Below are 6,099 nucleotides of genomic sequence, written 5' to 3'. Positions count from 1 at the left end.
TCATTGAACGTCCGATTAGATCCCTTATTCCTCTGTGTACACAGCTCGAGTGTGGGCGTTGTCCTGCCATCTGCTTTAATTTTTAGTTGCTGCTGTAGCAGAAGTTTAGTGAAGTTATGCTTAATTAAGTACGCCAAATCTCCTCCCTCCATAATGCTTCATTTGCTTGATAATTTCTAACGGCGGTGATGACAGTTACAGTATTACAATTGATTTTGATGTGATTGGATGGCAGTGTCCAATCAAATCGCCAGCCGCCCCTGAAGGGAAGCTAGAGGCGGCTGGCTTCCCCTGGCATGGCCCTGACCAATCACAGGTTGGCAGGGGCATCACGTGGGCCTCATCTGATTGGTTAATCCCTCAATTTTTTTTCACCAAGGGAAACTATAGGTTACTTACGTAACCCCAGTTCTCAGAGTAACATGAAGTGAGATGTCTCACTATGGGATGCGCCTCATCGCGGAGCAAACAGAAGCATCAATCTCATTACGCCAATCCTGATTGGCTGGAGATCTTGACGTCAGCGTCAGGGAAATCACCCCCTATAAGTAGCTTGCGCCACAACGCATGCGCCATTCAAAATAAGCACCTCTTCTCGCTTCACCATAGCAAGGAGGGCCGTCTGGTGAGACATCTCACTTCATGTTACTCTGAGAACTGGGGTTACGTAAGTAACCTATAGTTCTCATTCATAACACTCCGTTCGATGTCTCACTATGGGAAATTGTAGCTCCCGTATTGCCAGACGAGCTTATCTCGAAAATCACCAAACCAACCAGAACTTAACAGGTAGAGCTCTGACTCAACCAGGTGCCCAGCACTGCTTGAGTCACACTGGGAGCAGAACGTCCAGCCTGTTAGGAGGCAGACAAAAGTGAGCGGCGAGGACCAGCTCGCCGCTGCACCAATGTCTTTGATGGGAGACATCCTGGACAGAGTCCAGAATGCAGCCAGACTCTGAGTCGAAAGAGCTCGCGGACCCGAGGGTGCCTGCGAACTCTGACTCGTATGAGCCCCAAAGCAATTGCTTCCACAGACCAGTGGGAGAGCCGTTGCTTAGTAACAGGCTTGCCCTTATAAGGGTTAGCCCAGGACACAAGGGGTTGGTCATTATGACAAAGCACCCTTGATCTGTCCCTGTACGTGCGTGAAGCACGGGCTGGACACGGCAAATCCGGCCGCTGTTCCCCGGAGGAATACAGTGGCGGGGAGGATGCCTTAATGTCAAATGTGGTACCCGAACCGACCGCCTTAAGATAAAGGCAGGGTTGGGCTTCAACCACACTCTGTTTGCCCTGGGGCAAACTGAGTGCATGAAAACTGTACAGATAGTGCATGAGTGCCACTGGCTCGCTTGGCAGCTGCCAGGGTCAGCGTCATGTCACACTGTATTTAGATTGTACCACTCACGGGCCAGGCCCATAGAGCCAAGCGCTCTGGGTGTGGGTGAAAGATCGCCCCCCCCCGCTTGGGACAGTATGTCCCTGCGTAGTGGGAGCTGCCATGGCTGCCCGCACAGCAACTGATATATCTCCGCTAGCCAGTACATAGCTGGCCAGTGCGGAGCTATCAGGATAAGTGTGTGGCGTTGCTCTCTCACTCTGGCCAGAGTTGGGGGTATCAGAGCCAGGGGTGGGAACGCGTACAGAAGGCCCGGGGGCCAATTGTGCGCGAGTGCATCCACGCCTAACGGTGCATTTAGATCGCGCATCGAAAAGAACAGCTGACACTGAGCGTTGTCTTTCGATGCGAACAGATCCACCGCGGCTCTGCCGTAACGCACCCACAGCTGGCTCACAATCCTTGGATGTAGAGTCCAGTCTGCATAAAGTGGTATACCTCTGGACAGTAGATCTGCCCCGAGGTTCCTCACTCCCGGTACGTGCGTCGCTCTCAGAGAGAGGAGACGCCTACCGCTCCATAGGATAAGTTTGCGCGCCAGTGTGTGTAACTGGAGAGAACGCAAACCCCCTTGGCGGTTAATATACGATATCGTGGTCGTATTGTCTGTCCTCACGAGGACGTGATGTCCCCTGAGGAAAGGCAGAAAGCGTTTTAGGGTGAGAAACACCGCTAAAAGCTCCAGGTAATTTATGTGTGCCCGCTGGAGGTCTCTGCTCCAGAGACCCCTCACCGGGCGACCTTCATAAATACCTCCCCAACCTGTCAGACATGCGTCCGTGGTGACCACTTTCCGTGAAAGGACAGCACCCATAGGCACACCTCGTACTAGAAAAGTCGGGTGCAGCCAGTGGCGCAGTGCCATTACGCATTTCACAGTAACCATCACTCTCCGCGCGCCATGGCGGGGTTTAGTTTTAGGGCGGCCACCCAGCGCTGAAACTCCCTCATGTGTAAGCGTCCCAGTCGTACGACCAGGATGGCTGACGCCATGAGCCCCAGCAATCGCAGGCATGATCTGAAGAGAACATGTTTGCGCAGCTGGAAAAGAGCGAGACAAGCTCTGAAAGCTTTCACTCTATCCGCTGACAAGCGAGCTGAAAAGGGCACCGAGTTCAGGTGTAAACCCAGGAAGAGTATAGTCTGCGCGGGGCACAACATGCTCTTCTCTGTGTTTATTATGAAACCCAGGTTGAGCAGGTGCTTTACGAGGACATTCGTCTGCGTAACAGCCTCCTGCTCCGACTGTGCGAGAAGCAGCCAGTCGTCCAGGTAGGTCGCCAGGCGAATACCCTGTTGTCTTAACGGGGCTATCGCGGCTTCCGTACATCGTACAAACACCCTTGGACTGAGAGACAGACCGAAGGGGAGTACTCTGTATTCATAACAGATCCCCTGAAATGCGAATCTCAGATATTTCCTGTGTGGGTAATATACTGGGATGTGAAAATACGCATCTTTCAGGTCGACTGATGTGAACCAGTCGTCTTGTCGCACGAGCCGCAGCAGAGATGTGTGAGTGAGCATTCTGAACTTATATCTTCTTAGATATTTGTTCAGAGCCCTCAAATCAAGTATTGGCCGAATTCCGTTCCCTCCCCGTTTGGGAACGAGGAAGTACTTGGAATAGAAGCCGCCCTGACTCTGCACGGCGGGTACAATAGATATAGCCCTCTTTTCTAGGAGAGAGAGAATCTCTTTCTCCAGAATATGGGCTGACTCTCCTCGGGCCTGCGAATGCAGAATGCCCGAGAAGCGAGGGGGGGGGTGACAGCGAATTGGAGTCTGTAGCCCCGTGTTACTGTCTTGAAAACCCAGGCAGATGATGTGAGCATCTTCCACTGCATGCTCCTTAGAGCCAGTGGAAATGTCACATCTCTTCCCCTCTGAGTCTCTATTTGTTGTGTTATGGGGCCCTCTAGTGTCTGAACACAGTGGTGCCCCCTTTCGACAATCCCCACCGACACTGCGCATGCGCATGACGGTGGTGCCTTCACAACCCCAGCCGGCACTGCGCATGCGCGTAGCGGTGGTGCTTTTAAAAACCCCAGCCGGCACTGCGCATGCGCGTGACGGTGGTGCCTTCACAGACCCGCCTGTAATCCGCCTTTTGAGAGATGCCGTAGCTGCTCTCAGAAGGGGAACAGTTGACGGGCTGTTTATTGTTTTTCTTTTCATTTTTCCGAGCTGCGCCCTTGGCTCGAAGCCTGGATGCGTCAGCGGAAAATGATTTGTGACAGAAAAATCAATAAGTGTGTGACATGTGTTTATGCGGACTTGAGGATGGTGTTGAGGCATCTCTCGAGGCGGCGGGAACACATTTAGAGCTGGGGAACCGTAGACTTCCAGCTCTGTCACAGAGGGGAGAAGGAGGGGCTGTCGCGCCGCTCGCTTCTTCTTCCTCGACTGCTGGCCGAAATTCTGGGTTGGCTGCGCCTGGGCTGCAGCCGGAACCGGAGATTTTCTAGGCCAGCTCGCCCTCGTCCCCTGCCTGGGCTGGGGACTCGGGGCGGACTGCGACCTCTGCGCTTTCGGTATTTTTAACCGAGCAGGGTTCGCAGCTTGGACGAAGGGCTGCCGCTGCGAAGGCAGCGGCTGGGCCCTTCGAGGGAGGCAGAGGTGGAGGGCCTCGTCCTCCTTCTTTTTTCGACTCGCATCTACTTTGCATGGAGGCAAGAGCGGAGCCGAAAATCCCCTCGGGAACGATGGGCATGTCAAGCACATCCTCCTTTTCCCGGTCTGGGAGATTGGTGAGGTTGAGCCATCTAGCTCTTCCCTGCACCACCATGATCCCCATTGTTTTGCCCGTGGCCTGGACGGCGCAGCGTTGGACACAGAGACAAATGTCTGTGACCGCGGCCAACTCGTCCAGAACGTCCGGTCCAGGATTACTCGACATATCCTCACAGAGCTCCACTTGGTATGCGGTTAGCAGTGAGGAAACGTTCAGAGCCCTGGCGGACAACGCTGCTGCTCTGTAGGACCGTTCCGTCATGGTTGACTGGAAACGATCCACCTTCGCTGGCAGCGTTGGGTTCCTGCCTGGTGACGGGCCCATCCTCGGTAGGAGGTGGGTTGCCACCAGCAGTTCCATCGGCGGTATGCGGAGCAGGCCGAGCCTCTCCATACCGTCGCAGTCTAGGGAGGAGGCACCCTGGATTGGGGCCTTGTTGGTAAAGGGTCGGTCCCTCCATGAGACCGACACCTCATCCAACATCTCCGGGAAGACCAGGAGGAGTTGCCTCCTTGTCCTCGTTGCTTGGGGAGAATGTTTCCCCTCGTAACGGGACCTGGCGGTCTCCTTGGCCCTTTCGGGCCACGGGATGTCTAGCCTGGATGCAGTGCGCTGACACGCGGCCTGCAGGTCCCTGCTCAGACAGGGCGAAGCTGGTGTGCTATCGCCCGGGAGAGCAGCCATCGCTCCCGGCTTTGCCGTTTGAGCCGATGACATGAAGATATATTCTTCTTGCTCATCCGAATCAGACAGGAGGGACTCAGAGGCGTCCTCTTTGTCCCCCATGTAGTCTAATTCCAGGACATTCCCCACGGGTGAGACCATGGTGAGGTCTCGCCGGGAGCTCCCGCCTGGTGAGGCGTGGGGCTCCGTTCCCGCGTCTCTTGCCGCCACCGGGTCCCGGCCTGACACGGCGTGGGATCCCGGTTCCGCAGCTGCCGCTGTTAGTGAGCCCCAGACCGACATAGTGAGGGGCTCAGTCTCTGCAGCAGACGCCCCCGTGTCTTGATTGCCAAACGGCGAATCAGTGGACATGAGGGAGTCCTGTTCCAACAAGCTAGCTTGGTGTGCTAGCCGTCGGTGGAGGCTCTTTCGGGTGAAAAGGGCGCAATGCCCGCACGAGCCGGGGTTGTCGATAGCTTCCTGGGCGTGTTTCTGCCCGAGGCAGGACGGGCAGACCTGGTGTGAGTCTGTGCCTGCTATCTTCAACCCGCAGCCGCATGACCGAGCCTTCGAGTCCCTGACTCCTCTGGTGTGAGGGGGAGAGGCGTCCATCTTGTTCGCCTCGTGGCGTGGAGAGGACCCACTCGTAACAGGTACGTCGTTGAGAGAAAAAGTGTTACCAACCCGTCCTTAATCCGGAGAAAAAGGGGACGGTGTGGGTCCTTTGTTCTCAAAGAATATTGACTGGTGTGTCAATATACTTCTAATCCTTTTCTCCTCCGTGAGAGAGAAAAATAAAAGCGTCCTCGCTACCGTGGTGTCGGTAGTAAGGGGAAGCTAGCTAGCAACGGGTGCGTAGCTAGCTTGAGAAAAATCAAAACCTTACCTTACTTTCCGGGGAAAGAACGGCGAGGTCGATTTTAATACTAACTGGCGTTAGTATTACCGTCTTCTTGCGAAGCAGAAGGAGTAGCCGGCGAGCGCCCGTCGACCGAAATGGTTATATTTGGGTTCAGTCTGTGGACCGTTAAGCTTGTCCGGCTACTATAGAGATGTGCTCTGAAGCGAGAAGAGGTGTTTGAATGGCGCATGCGTTGTGGCGCAAGCTACTTATAGGGGGTGATTTCCCTGACGCTGACGTCAAGATCTCCAGCCAATCAGGATTGGCGTAATGAGATTGATGCTTCTGTTTGCTCCGCGATGAGGCGCATCCCATAGTGAGACATCGAACGGAGTGTTATGAATGAGAACTAGATTCTGCTGGCCTCCTCTCGCAACAGTGAATGCAATCTACTGTTTCA

This window comes from Gymnodraco acuticeps, unplaced genomic scaffold, assembly GCF_902827175.1.
Source record: "Gymnodraco acuticeps unplaced genomic scaffold, fGymAcu1.1, whole genome shotgun sequence".
NCBI classification, from domain to species: domain Eukaryota; kingdom Metazoa; phylum Chordata; class Actinopteri; order Perciformes; family Bathydraconidae; genus Gymnodraco; species Gymnodraco acuticeps.
This window is presented reverse-complemented; position numbering follows the sequence as displayed.